Genomic DNA, 16,763 nt, shown 5'->3' on the forward strand with positions numbered 1-16,763 from the left:
TCCTCCTTCGTCCTCATTTTTCCGTTTGCGGCCAAATTCGGGCGGGCTGCATTCAGCTAGCAGTTAGCCGAGAGTCAATCGAGATGGCGTGAGTGCTAAAGCACTCTATGATAAGAAGAAAACTGCGCACGCACAATCGCGTAATACTCCGTTGCTCTAGGTTGGCGAGATGAGCGTAGGTTTAGTGGAAGCAGAAAGAGAAAAGGGGTAGATGGCTCACAAGAGGGATAAACCTGGAGAGTCATGCTGCAAATGTGTTTTACAGAAACACAATGAAAAGAGGGGACAAAGCCATTGTGCCAAACTCCTTTGGAAAATGGCAAAGCGGCTCTCCAAGGTCCAGGACCATGGAGAAGCCGGATGAGCCTTCGGAAGCAGCAGAGGAGGGAAAGTCTTTCCAACTGCACCTGCCCAAGAAAGTGACCATCATAACCCACCTTTTTCCCGCGCTTCCTCTGCGTCTGTGGCCGTTTTTGACCGTGACATGTTTTTTGGATGCGTTCGGAGGCTGGTAAACACACAAACAGCATTGTTAGTGGCGAGAATTCCTTTTGAGAGAAAGTGTTTCCCTAATGATAGGGCCCTGCCAAAAAAAAAAAAAAAAACGACAGAGAGAGGGAGAGACAAAGCCGGAAAAAAATGGGAAAGCACAAAAACAGTCACAGGTGCTTGGGAAAAGAGAAAACATAGTGAATGGTCACTGAAGTCCCCCAGGAGGCCTTTCAGCGGAAGCCAGTGCGGTGGGTGGACTTTGTGACAAGGACGTTTGTCGCGAGCCAGGTGGAGCAGTTTACCGCGCGCGCTTCTGTAAGCCGCATTCACATGTTAATGCAGCTGCGATGTAACTTTTATTTGTCTCAGCCTGGTGCCGAGAGCAATAATTATAGAGCACTTTTGCCAGCGTTAAGACCGACAACAGAGGATCAAGCGAATGTATCATTCCCAAATGGATGAATATGGATGTTATGAATATAAGAGTGTGCTTGCTGTTGATGATATATTTTAGAGCTGTTTATGAGGAAACATTTATTCAGCCAACACTGCTGTTTACCACTTTGCCTTCATCTGAGTTGTATTGTATTAACGTCGGCTAGTGTCACGTTAATGCCGGTTCAAACGCCAATTGGCAAGTGTCAAATAGTTTAGCATTTGCTAAAGCTAACAATGAGAGTGCGTGTACCGATCAGTGAATGCACCTTGCTAATACAACTGGCAAAAAAATGGGTGTCATTATGATGCATGAATAGTATTTTACTGGTTAGGAGCCCGTGGTAAAAACCAAAACAAAACAAATGGTTTATTTTTTTTGGAAACATTAAGTTTTAATCAGGAATAAAGCTTGGATCTTTAGTTGAGTTTCTCTCAAGTCTAAATTGAAGAATTAAAGCACACAGTTATGAAAATTACAGGATAAAGCTTCCTTTTTAACAAACAATACCAAGTTGTAATTGTTGATTTTGCAATTCCTTTTGCTTTCAGTTATATAAACATATGTAAATGAAAGAATATTTGCAAATCATGCAAATGAATAAGAAGTTAAGCAGATTATGCAAGACATATTAAAAGCATTAAGCTATTACTAGCAAAGATAGATAGATAGATAGATAGATAGATAGATAGATAGATAGATAGATAGATAGATAGATAGATAGATAGATAGATAGATACATTTATATGTGAAGCTGTTGTGCAAATTTGCATGTATTTGTGTTGTTAAATAAGTGCATATGTGTATAAAGAGTTTATAGCAAGTTGTGATGTTTGTTCCACAATTACTATCATCAAGTGTTCATGAGATGGATTGCCTGGCGCAGTGCTCTGTAGCGTCGACCAGAAGGTAAAAGTTCAAAGAGGCAGTGTGCTGGGTGTGAGGGGTCCAGAGTGATTTTGCCCTGGATGAGTACAGTTCTTGGAGAGTAGGGAGGGTTGTACCAATGATTCACTCAGCCGTCCGAACTATTCTACGTAGTCTTCGGAGGTCAGATTTGGTAGCTGAGCTAAACCGGACAGTTATTAACGTGCAGATGACTGATTTAAAGATGGAGGTGTAGAAGTGTTTCAGCAGCCTCTTTGGAAGGTTGAACTTCCTCAGCTGACAAAGAAAGTACAGCCTTTGTTGAGGTTTTTTGACAATTTTGACAGCTTTTTTTTTTTTCTTTTTTTTTTTTGAGTCAACATGAATATCCCACTTCAGGTCATGAGAGATGGTGGTGCCCAGGAACCTGAATGACTCCACTGGTGTCACAATGCTGTATAGATAGATAGATAGATAGATAGATAGATAGATAGATAGATAGATAGATAGATAGATAGATAGATAGATAGATAGATAGATAGATAGATAGATAGATAGATAGATAGATAGATAGATAGATAGATAGATTGATTGATTTTGTAGAAATTAATGTGCCTGTGAACTTCAAATTAATTCAGGTGTATTTGTTTAGCGCTTTTCAAAATAAGTATTGTTTCAAAAAGGTCTGCATGATTATATTAGTCAAAATCAGCAATAGTTAAAGTGCGAGTAGGTTTTACAGTATATCAATCAAGCTTATAAATAGATGAAGACACAATGTTTATGATTATTTTTCATTAAAATATTGGAAAACCAGGGGTGTCATGGTGGTGCAGCGGCAAAAAGGTGGCTGGTTTGAGCCCCGGCTGGGTCACTTGGCATTTTTGTGTCGAGTTTGCATGTTCTCCCTGTGTTGGCATGGGTTTCCTCCGGGTGCTCCGGTTCCCCCCTTAAATTGTACATAGTGTATGAGTGTGAATGAGAGTGTGAGTGGGTGTTTCCCATGTTGTGTAAAACATGTGCTGGATAAGTTGGTGGTTCATTCTGCTGTGGCAACTCTAGATTAATAAAGGGACTAAGCCGAAAAGAAAATAAATGAATGAATTGGAAAACCACTAGAACTGTTGTAGAATTTCTGACTTAATTATATAACATTTGTCTGTCACAAATGTTTTGAAGAATGCTCAAATATGCGATTTTAACTAGTGAGTTTTCATTTTCAAAATGTATTTATTTTGATAAACAGCGCTGTTTCTTTTACGATTGCAAGCTAAAGAATGGGAAGCAATTGACTGTGGCATAATAAAAGCTCTGCTGCTTTTGTCCCACGCTAGTCTCTTATAAGCAATTGCTTCAGTGTTCTGCTTTTGCTTTGGCAGCTTTCAGTCTTGCTTCATACTCCCTCGATAATAAGTGTTAAATACTTAAAGCCATGATAGATAAATACTTCATCCATCATCACGATTTCTGCAGGAGACCTGTAGGACCTAATGAACTCCCATGATTCACACACAGTAACGTCATCATCAAACCACACCCGAATACGTGCCCTGTAGTGGTGAAAATAACATACTGTGCCTTTCATTTTCAAAAAGGATACTCCATTTAAAACTTTCCCACTGTTCAAACTTTAAAACGGATTTTCTGATACTTGTTTTCTTTACAAACCTGATTTGACACAGTTTGCACTATAGGAATACATGTAAACGCTGTTCAGTGCATCGCATCTCATTCAGTCCCTTGGATGCTGAATGCGACTGATAATTTGCTGGCTGCATTTCACTTAATGGCCACCGGTGTCACTAATAAGAAGGCTTTCTGAATTGTACTTTACATACAGCACAATGTATTTAAAGTTTACCTTCATTTCTGTTTTGGAAAATACTAATGGAATAGAAATAATAAAGGAGGAAGTCCTAACCACTGTTAATGTTGCACTTGATAGTGAAACTTTCTTTGCCTTGGCTTTGGTTCTGGAGTATCTGGATCCACCACAGCATATGTCCCTCCTATCACCTGGTTTGTACGTTTCTCAGAGGTCTTTCTGGTGGCTCTGGGGAGGCCTGATTCAATGCCCGGCTATCTGCTCTGCATAAATAGCAACAAAGCCATTGTCATCTGCACCTTTTGGATTGCCTTTCCGAGCCTATTGAAACTGGCTGTCCCCTGAGACAATGCTCCAGTCATTGCCATCACCCTGCATTACCAATTGTTCTGTGCTTTCAGGAGAGTTGCCTGGCTAAATCCAGGAATGGATGGCAAAAAAGTGAACTGAGACCAGACAAGCCTTGTTCTGTCAGGAACAGATAATTCCTGAGAATTTAATAAACTGGACCTCACATGGGGGACTTTTTTTTTTTGCCCAAGTTTAAACTTTGTCGTGGAAATTAGAGCTTGCGGTTCAGCAAGAGAACCATTAGCTGTTAGTTTTTGTAAATATACATGCATACACACACAAACTGCCATTGGCTGAACAGATAAATCAAAAGTAATGCCAGTGGTTGGTTGTGCTGCGGTTTTGGAATGCCTGAACAATGAGTATGTTTAAATGGACACAAATACTCAGATTTCAATATGATTAAGACCATGCTCTGATTAAGAGTCTAAAATGTCATTGGCACTAATAGCCTAGTGGTTAAGTGCCATGACTTATATATACTGTACTTTATTAGCTATACCTTACTCGTAACTGGTTGGGCTTCCTTTTGCATTGTTGCCTTAATCCTTCGTGGCATAGATTCAACAAGGTACTGGAAATATTCCACAGAGATTTTGGTCCATATTGACATGATAGCATAACGCAGTTGTTGCAGATTTGCTCGTTCATGATGTGAATCTTCCGTTCCACCACATCCCAAGAGGTGCTGTATTGGATTGAGGTCTGGTGACTGTGGAGGCCATTTGAGTACAGTGAACTCATTGTCATGTTCAAGAAACCAGTCTGAGATGATTCACGCTGTATGACATGTCGCGTTATCCTGCTGGAACACTGTGAAAAATACAAAGTTGAGTTGACTTAAAATTTTAAAGCAACCAGCTGCAAAGAAATTTTGAGTTTGTTAAGCTTCAGTGGTTGAAGTTGTGCCAAAACATTTTTTTAAGTTGACTGAAAAGGCTGGTAAAAGTCAAGTATACTTTACTGAATAATTTGGCTGAACTTTAACCACCGAAGCTTAATAAACTCAAAATTTATTTGCAGCCAGTTGCTTTAGAATTTTAAGTCAACTCAACTTTTTATTTTTTACAGTGATGATCAAGTGAAGAAATCAAAATTTAAAGTCTCCTCTTCTGAGTTAATAAACAAACAGTTCCAAACATGCGGTTAAATTGTTTTCATGAATAAATTCAACAAAAGCTCAAAAATATGTCGACCTAACTTAAAATTTTAAACTGAGTTGACTATTTGTAAGCTAGATTTTTTACAGTGAAGTAGCCATCAGAAGATGGGTACACTTTGGTCATAAAGGGATGGACATGGTCTGCAGCAATACTCAGGAAGGCTGTGGTGTTGACACGATGCTCAATTGGTACTAATAGACCCAAAGTGTGCCAAGAAAATATCCCCCACACCATTACACCACCACCACCAGCCTGAACCGTTGATACAAAGCAGGATGTATCCATGCTTTCATGTTGTTGATGCCAAATTCTGACCCGACCATCCAAATGTTGCAGCAGAAATCGAGACTCATCAGTCCAGGCAACATTTTTTCAATCTTTTGTTGTCCAATTTTGGTGAGCCTGTGCAAATTGTAGCCTCAGTTTCCTGTTCTCAGCTGACAGGAGTGGCACCTGGTGTGGTCCTCTGCTGCTGTAGTCCATCTGCCTCAAGGTTGGACGTGTTGTGCATTCAGAAATGCTCTTCTCCAGACCTCGAGTGTAACGAGTGGTTATTTGAGTTACTGTAGCCTTTCTATCAGCTGGAACCAGTCTGGCCATTCTCCTCTGACCACTAGCATCAACAAGGAATTTGCACCCACAGAACTGCCGCTCACTGGATATTTTTTCTTTTTCAGAGCTGTCTCTGTAAACCCTAGAGATGGTTGTGCGTGAAAATCCCAGTAGACCAGCCGTTTCTGAAATACTCAGACAAGCCGTCTGGCATCAACAACCATGCCACATTCAAAGTCTCTTAAATCACGTTCCCCATTCTGATGCTCAGTTTGAACTGCAGCAGATCGTCTTGGCCATGTCTACATGCCTAAATGCACTGAGTTGCTGCCATGTGATTGGCTGATTAGAAATTTGCATTAACAAGCAGTTGGACAGGTGTACCTAATAAAGTGGCCGGTAAGTGTATGTTATATATAACATGTTTTATTAGCATATAATGAATTAAGCACCATGGTTTGAGCCAGTGGCGCAACAAGGGGGTATGCAGTATATGCGGCGCATGGGGGCGCCACACATGGGGGGGGCGCCGTTGTGCCAAAACTATTTTTAAAATTATCCTTATTAAAAGTTTCAAATAATAAAAATAAATAAATATGTTTTGTTAAAAAAACATTATTTTGCATTTTAAACGAATATAATATTGTTATTGTTTAATTCAAAATCATTTAACGCAATAACATGCAGTCCCACAGCCTAAAGTGACCTTTGACATAACAAGGGCAGCAGATATTTATGTGAACCTATGAATACTGCAACTTTATTGGTCACTGAAACAGAAAATATTTTACCACCTGTGAAGCAAATCCAGTCGATAACCATAAATAGTGCCATAACTTAATGAGTAATGTTTCGATTAGGTTTTAAATCAGCTCCATCAGCTTGTTTTCCTATGTAGGCTTGCATATTATTGTGATCAAAGCATGCACAATCCAGTTTGACAACTCAAAAGTTGCTGGCCTGACATGCTTTAGAATGGAATATTTGCAAAACTGGAAAAAAAAGTGATGCCCTATAGTGTTTCTCCAGTTTTAAGCCTGTTTGGGAGATGCGATTGAGCCATCCAGCAGTGTGAAATCGTATCCGGTCCTGGTTCTGTAATCATTCTCTTAGACTCTTGTTAAATGGTTTACTTGCCACTTTTGGCGGCATTTGCTGAAGATAGCTAAGGCATAAAGACTGGCCTTGATCGGATTAACCATGCAGCAGCATGATGTAACTCTTTGTTTGTGTGGTATGTGTTCTATGTATGTCACATACGCACTAAACTCCCAGTTTATGCCGCTTATGACCAGTACATGGAAAAACTAGACAGTTGCTAAGTAGATGCAATATTTTCATGAGTCTGTCTGCTCGGGATTACCAATATCTGCTGATATGAGTGTAGTCGGAGGCAAAGAGAGGATTGTTTATTCATGCAAGTTGATGCTTTTTTTTGTTTGTTTAAATACTACAGTAGCTTCTGTTATTAATTTGGTGACACTTTACAATAAGGTTGCATGATTAGTTAGTGTATGTGAATGAACAATACATTTATTACAGCATTTATTAATGTTGGTTCATGTTCGTTAATGGAATTAAAGCATGCATTTGGATTATAATAATAGATTAGTAAATGCTGAACTAAGATTAATAAATTTTGTTGATTATTGTTCCTGTTAGTAAATACATGAACAATTGAAAACTAAAGTCTGACCTGTATCTTGAAGTATTCAAATTGATTATACTATATGCTATGCTAGCTTTATTATTAATTTTTTTTATTCTAATATTTATTTTTCACTTCAGATTTATTATTGTAAACAGAATGTTTTTGTACAGTCTTAAATGTGAACCACAAAAAACTCGCTGCAGCGCTCAGAAACGCTCAAAAACTTTCCAAGTGTGTGCACGCGCAGCGCTTATCTGTTCAAGATGCTGCAGTTTACATTTCATGTTGTTGTGGGTTGACAGCTGTGACCATAGCAAGCCCTATTTCGCCTCTGTGTTCGAAAGAAGAAGAAATGTTTGCATTTTACTGGAGGTTTAGATGCTTGTTTATCACTTTTAAATACCGTCATCTTTGCCGAAATCCCCTCTCAAAAGAACCTTTCACTTGCTGGAATAAATTCAAATTAAAATTTAAATCCCTCTTTGCATTCCTTCAGCCTCTTTTAAAATAGCTGGCTCCTTTTAGAAAGCTGTTTATGTAGTGATCTCTTCATAATCCAGTTTGTTTCTCAACAGCAAAAAAAAAAAAAAAAGGGAAAAAAAAAAGAAACACTGAAATCGTATTATCAATGTCTTGGAGAGATGATGCGAGAAGTCAGAGAGAGACTCTGTATATCTGGGGGGGTGAGTTTTCAAAGTAACTAAATCTGAGGAACGTTGCAAATGCTCTTTGATGGAGCACTTTGATGGGAACACGTGCATTTGACTTGCAAATGCTAATAGTACATTGTATCGCCCCAACTCTGATGTATCTGATGCTTTTGTTGGCACGCCGCAAAAACGTGACAATGCCGAGCCCTGAACAAACGGCTGAAATACACACCCGCAGGTCGGATCTGAACTTGTGGCATTATGATTCAGACATCTCCAGTCATCTTTTCAGGCTAGTTTCCCTGTATTAGGCTCCATTCTGTTTGGAAATACTGTCGAGGCGCGTTTCAAACAAACAAATCAACACTGTCAGGAGACCGACCTGTTTTTTTCCCCGCTCTCTTCAGATGTATTCAGTTGGCTGTTGAAAGGACAAATAACACGGAAGACCTTATTAAGGTTTTCTTTGAGCACGCTAGATTGGATTTATTGTTAGCGAACAAATTATAATTGTATCTCCTGAAAAGTTAGCAAAGATCTAAACAAAGGGAAATCAATGGCACAGGCCGATTAATCACACCAAGCGGGCTACTTGTGCCGAAGAAACTTACCTCATAATCAATGTCTTTGTTTTGCTCAAAGGGCATTTGCATGCTGATTCAGTGTGCCATATTGGATGCAATCAAAACATTGTCATCCACATTAATAAGAGGGTTATTTGGACTCTCAAGTATGCCACTGAATAGCACGGGCACATTGTAGCACGGCGGTATTAAAGACCAATCTCCACGTGATAGACAGACGCAGTTTGTTAGGAGAGTTTCAGGCTTTTGGCGTGCTCCTTTTAATATCGCGGATATATATTCGGCATGTAAAACGCTGTACAATGCGTCTAAGACAGATTAACCTCTGCTATTGCAAAGTTGAGGAATCAGTAAAGAAAATCCCACAGTACAGAAAATCTTATCCCATCCCACACAGTCAACATCAAAGTATACTCATTTACATTTGTTAATCCTTGACGTCCACTGTGCTCGCATACACACTTGTGTTATTTATTTATTGTTTTTCAATAGGTGCGGTAAGTGCTGTTGCTAGGTGGGGTAGATCATGCGTTTTGATTCAGATCATTTGCTAATATATATATATATTTTTATCTGCTTTGAACTTGCCAGAAACCAGGATCTAATAGGGGACAAAAGTGCAGATTATACAGTGTAAAAATGTATAAAGGGCAGTTTTTGAGTAGTAAATGCCTTATAAAAGTATTTTAGTTTATTAATTATGCACCCTATAATACACTATATGATCTCATAAATAATTGTGATGATTTAACACTGGTCTATTCAAAGTTTCATTCATTATTCATGATCTTTTTTAAATTATAATTTTTATTATAATATTATTTTATTGCTGGAAAAATACTAGCATTTTGACCAATTCAAAAAGAGAGTCTTGACTTGTCTTTAAATAAACATTGAAACTTTACAGTGGTCCCCAAACCCCGAGCCCCTCAATTAGTACCAGGCCGCACAATAAATCGGTATTTATTTCCGTTTTATTTGTTATCTGAATCTGAACGATCTTTTGTTTTGAAAACTGACCGTATTCTCTCGGTTACATCTTGGTTATTTGAGCACCAAATTTAATCCACAAGCTAGCAAAATGAAAGAACAGATGTCTTTGGAAAATTTCTTTGTGAAGGGGAAATGGCCCAGTGAAGGACCCATGAATGGCTAAAGGTATGGATCCGCAACCCATTTGTCAACAAATCAGGTGAATCCAGCAAGTCTGTGCAGGAAGATCAATTGCTAGAGATCATATATCACGTCTTTTATTGCAAAAGTTTGTTATTTCCAATGGAGGTGTGTGGCTTGTGCGCACATATTGGGAGAAGGCATGGGTCGGTATAAGTTTCTTATGGTATGATAACCTAGAATAAAAATACCATGGTTTCATGGTATTGTAATTACTGCTCTTAAATATGTTAATTTTAAATGTCTGGGTAAAAAAAAAGCTTTTTTTCCCCATTTAACACAATTTATATCATTTTATAAAGCATTTATAATATTTTGGAACCGTAAACATGTCAGGCTAAATAGTTAAAATAAGTCATTGGCTTCTGCTCTTTTGATTAGTCTCAAAAACACAGATTTCTTTATAACACATAAAAAATACATTAAGAAAACATACATATACCTTACAAAACCTTGACTTTGCCAAACTGCAGTAAACCTTAAAACCAGGTATTGTCCTATGCGTAATTGGGAGTGACGCACGGAAGCAGCACAGCGCTCTCGCACCTTGCAGCCACACTCAGTTGAAAACATCTTCAGAATGCTGCGAGCGCACAATGGGCCCTATCATACACCCGGCGCAATGTGACGCAAGACACGGCGCAATAGTCTTTTGGTAGTTTCAGCTTGGCGCAAGAGTCTTTTGAGGCGTTGCGCTACGCTGTTTAAATAGTAAATGCATTAGCGCTCATTTGTGCGTCCATAGGCGTTCTGGTCTGAAAAGGAAGGTGTTCTGAGGCGGACCGCTGGCGCGTTGCTATTCTGAGAAACTATAATAGATTTTTCATTAGACCAAAACTAACCCGGTCTAAACTCCAGCGCAGAGTTGCGCCTCGCTTACACACTGCTTAATACGCACAAGAGAGCAATAGGCAAATATCTTTACATATGAAAAAAATTAAATATTAAGGATATATATAGGATATAATAAGAATAGATATAGGATATAAATATAAAGGATTAAATATTACAAAACATATTATTTTCTAGCCTACATTAATATGAAAAATCACTGCTTTTATGCCTTCTTCATCTCGGGAGGCTTTTTCAGTTCATTCATAACAATTTGCTTTTGTATAATGTTATTATTATTAGCAGTATTATTTATTATATTTATATTTGTTTTATTAAAAACAAGCTTAGATTTGCCCACCTGTCGGGTTTTAGACCATATGGGGCACAGCATGTGTTTTAGGATATAACTCAGGTTTTTGAGCTCATTTTGTTATTATTGTTCATTTATTCGTTTGCTGGAAATTAGAACTGAATTTAGAAATAGTTCTGAAACGAAATATTTAACAAACAAAATTATTTATTTATAGGCTAATTGATGTCTGTGCATAAAGGTTTCCCAAGAGGTTTTTCCAAGAGCGAAAGTGAAAGTAGATCATTTATCTCTCATTCTCACGCAGTAGATGCTCTGTTTAATAGTTTTCTGTTAAAAAAACTGTTTACTGTTTGCTTGTGAAATGCTCATTTTTTCCACTTAGACTTACTTTGCGTCCTGTAAATAGCGAATGCGCTCTTGGCGCGACGCAGCTGACTCTTAAAGGGAATGGGAGATGAGACTCTAATTGGTTTATTTTCTAAACACACCTATTACTCATTAAGAAAATAAACTCAACCCTTTTAGACCATGCGCCGCCGCGCAAGGCAGATTTCCCGTCCTTAAATCAGCAAAAATGTGTCCTGACACTCCCTGAAAGCGTTTGCACCATGCGTTTTGCGCTCTGCACATGGACTGTCAAAATAGAGCCCTATGAGTCACGTGATGAGAACTAAGAGATCAGCTTCATATTTTGTATGGAATATACAGATTTCGGAGGACTAATTATCTCAGACAACCACTGCAGTGCTTTCTAATTTTCTTCATAAGCATAACATGTATCAGAGTTGCAGCATTTGTCAGCTTGTCTTTATCTGAAAAAACTCGATTGAACGGTCCGCGATAATAAGGCTCATTCTAAAAACATATCTCAAATTTCTCTTGCTAATGCCATTCTCGGTTGCTGTTCTTGCGTAAATCCATCAGTCAGACTGACTGTTTGATTGACTGATCGACTGACCCACCCTCCTCCTTCCCTAAACCCAACCAATAGTATTTTCAAAAGCACCGATTGACCCAAAGCCACCCACTTCCCTAAACCCAACCCACAATTTTAAAAAGCATTCCAGAAAAAGAAAAGCCTAATTTTTACCACATTTTCAGATTTTGCCACATTCTCACTCTGTTATTTACTTGTTTATTTTATTTTTTGGCTTTTGTTTTTGTCTTACCCGCTTTCTGGAACCGTTCTTTCCCAGACTTGAACCCAGTCGACATGGCCAACTCCTCTCCAGGGAGTCCACCGACATACATGGTGAGCTAACTGGACAAACTGGTAACAGTGGGAATGCTTTCTTTACGGAGGTAAGCGGTCAGCTGGTACATCGCCTCATAGTGTTTGTTTTAAAAACGAAATGCAGCCATACGTACTTCTGGCTACATAATTCGCGATCTCCAGAAATGTATTTAAGGTTACGTTTTCAGAATGAGCCTATGTTGGCTATAAGGGTTTGGGGACCACTGGTTTATTAGACTTCAGGCCTTGATTTTTGACACATACTAAAATGTATCCTGTATTTCCCCCTTCATTTAAAGAATTATTTTCGATAATAATACATCTTCGTTTCTTTTTTCCAGAGAAATCAGTCTGTCATCCATCTTCGGAATGACATGAGGGTGAGTAAATAATGCCGATTTCATTTTTGGCTGAACTATTACTTAATTTTCCAGTGATTTTGGCCAGATGGGTCAGACAATGACCACATTCTGCACTGCATCTTTGGATTTCTGGTACCCAAATATGAGCACACATCTGCTATTCTGCCCACAGGTCCATAGAGGCACCTAGTTAGGAAGGCATAGATAATCACTTCAGGCGATGCTGGAGACCACCTTGTTAACAAGGACTACAGCAGCACATCGCAAACATCCCTGGAGGACTTCAGGTTGTCGCACCTGTGAGTCCTATAGTTTCCAATCCTTATAAACTCGCAGAATCCAAAACGCAGGAGTCAGTGTCAATGACATTTTCATACTTCTCCGATGATCTGTGAATTATTTTAATTCGATCAAGCTGTTCTCCAGGTATCGGTCGGCATCCTATAATTGGCATTTGCTCGGGACGCTCTTGCTTTGATTGAGAGAGCAGTCATGGACAGGTGAGTCTCTCTCACAGGTGTTTTTAAACCATTTGACACACTATCAGCGGACACAGATGGAGTCTATTCCACTTATTATGCGCCTTGTTAAGACAATTTGCTGCACCTGAGCTAAGCCCAGTTTGTCACCACAATGATGCCGGGTGTGATACATTTCCTTTTAGATTTTATAGTTCACCCAGAATGAAAATGTTGTCAGTGTTTACTCATCCTGTTGTTGTTTTAAGGCTTGACTATAGAAAGGCCACATTTTGAAGTATGTTCATGCTGCTTGTGTTCTTAATGAATGGGGAACTAAGCTGTTAATGGACCAAAAGAACACAAGAACCTTATAGAATTAGCCCAAAAAGGTTGACCGTTTATGTAATTTTTTTTTAATACAAATTTGTTTGATCAAAAATTCTTTACAAATAATATTGTGAATATTTTTCATAACCTAAAACTACGGGATAAAAAAATTAAAATAACAATTTATATAATAAATAAACAAACAAACAAACAAACAAATAATTAAATACTTAACTGAATTATCAAAAGAAAATAACTTGTGTCCGAATATAATTCCTTCCAGATTCATCTCAAATGACCACCTTCATTAAACACATAGGTATTACACTATATATATATATATATATATATATATATATATATATATATATATATATATATATATAACCATATACATATATATATATATATATATATATATATATATATATATATATATATATATATATATATATATATATATATATATATATATATATATATATATATATATATAACCATATACATATGCACGCATGTAGCATGTATCTGATCAGTTGAGCACCTTCTATTAGTTTACAACAACAAAATCAGGGCTCCTATCGGAAATATAGCCATCCTATTTCCTTAATTTTTCCAGGAATATATACTTCTTTAAATTGACTACAGAAGCAATTTTTTGTAGCAATTCATTGTATGAATCCCGATAGTCACATCTATCCAATTATTTAAGGTTGGTCGCTCTTTTTGTAGCCATTTATGTCTGATTGCTTTTTTACTGGCAGAGTCTGGAAAGTATTCATAGCGTCATTTATTTCCTCAAAATTCTACACACAATACCCCATAATGACAATGTAAAAAAGGAGTTTTTGAAATTGTTGCAAGTTTATGCAAGTATTCATAGCCATTGCTCAATACTTTCTTGATGAACCATTAGCAGGAGATTACAGCCTCAAGTCTTTTTGAATATGATGTCACAAGCTTGGCACACCTGTCTTTGGGAGTTTTTGCCCATTCCACTTTGCAGTACCTCTCGAGCTCTATCAGGTTGGATGGGAAGTGACAGTGTACAGCCATTTTCTCATCTCTCCAGAAATGTTCAGTAGGGTTTAGCTCAGGGCTCTGTCTGGGCCACTCTACCATACAGGTCTGATTGGTGGATTGCTGCACAGATGGTTGTCCTTCTGTAAGGTTCTCCTCTCTCCACAGAAGAACGCTGGAGCTCAGACAGAGTGACCATCTGGTTTTTGATCACCTCCCTGATTAAAGCCCTTCTCCCCTGATCACTCAGCTTAGATGGCCGGCCAGCTCTAGGAAAAGTCCTGGTATTTCCAAACATCTTCCACCTATGGATGATGGAGGCCACTGCTCATTGGAACTTTCAGAGCAACAGAAATTTTTCTGTAACCTTCCCCAGCCTTGTGCCTTGAGACAATCCTGTCTCTGAGGTCTACAGTCAGTTTCTTTGTCTTCATGCTTGGTTTGTGCTTTGACATGCACTGCCAACCCTGGGACCTTATATAGACAGGTGTATGCCTTTTCAGATCATGTCCAATCCACTGAATTTAGCACAGGTGAACTCCAAAGGCTGTGAATACTAATGTACATGCAATTTTTCGGGTTTTTTATTTTTAATAAACTTGCAACAATTTCAAAAACTCTTTTTTCACATTGTCAATATGGGGTATTGTGTGTAGAATTTTGAGGAAATACATGAATTTAATCCATTTTGAAATAAGGCTGTAGCAAAAAAAAAAAATGTAGAAAAGGTGAAGCGCTATGAATACTTTTTGGATGCACTGTATATAGGGCTAAGTTTTCAGAATGAGCCTATGTTGTCCATTAGTTCATGTCATATTAACAGTAACTAAGCATGAATAATCTTGTAAAGCATTTATTAATCACAGCTCAAGACTAATGCATTAACTAATGCAAATAACTAATGCATTATTTAAATCCAAAGTTATGCTTATTAACATTAGTTAATGCACTGTGAGCTAACATGAACTAATGTTATTTAACTTAACATTAACTAGCAGGTGGTGCGGTGGCGCAGTGGGTAGCGATGTCGCCTAACAGCAAGAAGGTCGCTGGTTCAAGCCTCAGCTGTGTCAGTTGGCATTTCTGTGTGGATTTTGCATGTCCCCGTGTTCCCGTGGGTTTCCACTGGGTGCTTCGGTTTCCCCGAATTGGGTAAGATAAATTGTCCTCAGTGTATGTGTGTGAATGAGAGTGTATAGGTCAGGGCTATTGTATTAGTATGTTATGAGGGCCGGTTCATGAAAAGTATCCCGAACGAAGGGCTGGAGAAATATGAGTTGCTATATGAGTAATAACACAACTGCATATTAGACCCACATTGGCTTTTCTACATTAAAATGTGAAAATGTTGTATTTTGAAACTACATAATATCACTGCATTGTACAATAGATTTTTTTTTTTTTTTTTACAAACATTCAAATGTTGTATTTTAAAGCACAACAAAATCAGTGCGTTGCTGAAGTAGGCTTTTTCTACACTCAGACACAATTATGTTATTTTTTTTAATTGGTTGTACGATTTCTCGGTTATCATGTAAATTCAATCTTTATATGAGGTAAGTAGCTATTTAGATTAACTCCGCTTGTGCACGCATTTTGTAATATATTCCTACATTAGAAATAGCAAACTTGCAAGCGTAAAAGACGTGAAATGGGAACGCCTGCTGCTATAGTTAATCCGGTGTGTTTGCGTATTAGCCTTGGTGTGTATTTTTAGAACTTTAAATTAGCGCACAGTTGGCAACTTGGCATAACTTTTCATTTAATTGCAGCAGTTTTGTTTCGTTCCGTGCAAAAGAAATGCCTACGCAATCTCACGGAAATTCTTAACTTTTTGATTTAGTGGCTAATTTGTATGCATTCGTATGATCTAATTAATACAATTTAGTACGATTTGCTCATCACCCAATGATGGTTGGCTTAGGGGTGGGGTTGGGTGCCATGCCTCCTTTTAAAAATTGTACATTTTCGTATGACTGAACTTGTGCGTATTTGTACGAATTAGCCACTAAACTGGCAAAACTTAAAATACTTATGTTTCCTCGAGATTAGACTGGAAATGCGGCTTAGAGAAGCCTTTATGATTTATTAACTGTGATGAATTAAAGCCCAGTTAATAGTGAAATCGGCTAATCGTCGCATCTCTAATAACGATTTCAGTGCATTGCACAAAAGGCCTTTTCTACAAACAAAATGTTTTTGGCTGCTCGCGCCACTCAACTTATGGTGACCCATCCCGTTTCTGGAGATCGTAAAATAAGTCCTAAAAGGTATGTATTTGTACAGTTTTTGTTTTTGCGAAGCTTCTTTGCATCTCGAACACCTCTTGCGAGCGTGCGACTTTCGCGCCCGCGCTGTTCTCGCGTAAAAAGCCGCCTGAGGCCGCTGTCGAGCGACCGTCTGTCCGACTGACTGAATGACTGAACCATTGACTGGGCGGCCGGCCAACCCAGCCACCCTTCTCCTTC

At 38.3% G+C, this 16,763-nt stretch overlaps 1 protein-coding gene across 2 annotated transcripts in view; it reads left to right on the forward strand.

The window, feature by feature from the left end:
- The window catches only part of st18 (ST18 C2H2C-type zinc finger transcription factor), a 132,670-nt gene that overhangs the window by 1,023 nt on the left and 114,884 nt on the right, over window positions 1-16,763 (forward strand). Inside the window, exons 2-4 of one of the 2 annotated variants that reach the window (XM_073941004.1) lie at window positions 12,088-12,193; window positions 12,467-12,505; window positions 12,660-12,786. The gene's annotated coding sequence lies outside the window, so the exon portion shown is untranslated. Of the gene's footprint in view, window positions 1-12,087; window positions 12,194-12,466; window positions 12,506-12,659; window positions 12,787-14,836; window positions 15,448-16,763 lie in introns of those variants that run through there. The other variant, XM_073941006.1, reaches the window with a different exon arrangement.

The sequence above is a fragment of the Danio rerio genome, chromosome 24, assembly GCF_049306965.1.
Source record: "Danio rerio strain Tuebingen ecotype United States chromosome 24, GRCz12tu, whole genome shotgun sequence".
NCBI classification, from domain to species: Eukaryota; Metazoa; Chordata; class Actinopteri; order Cypriniformes; family Danionidae; genus Danio; species Danio rerio.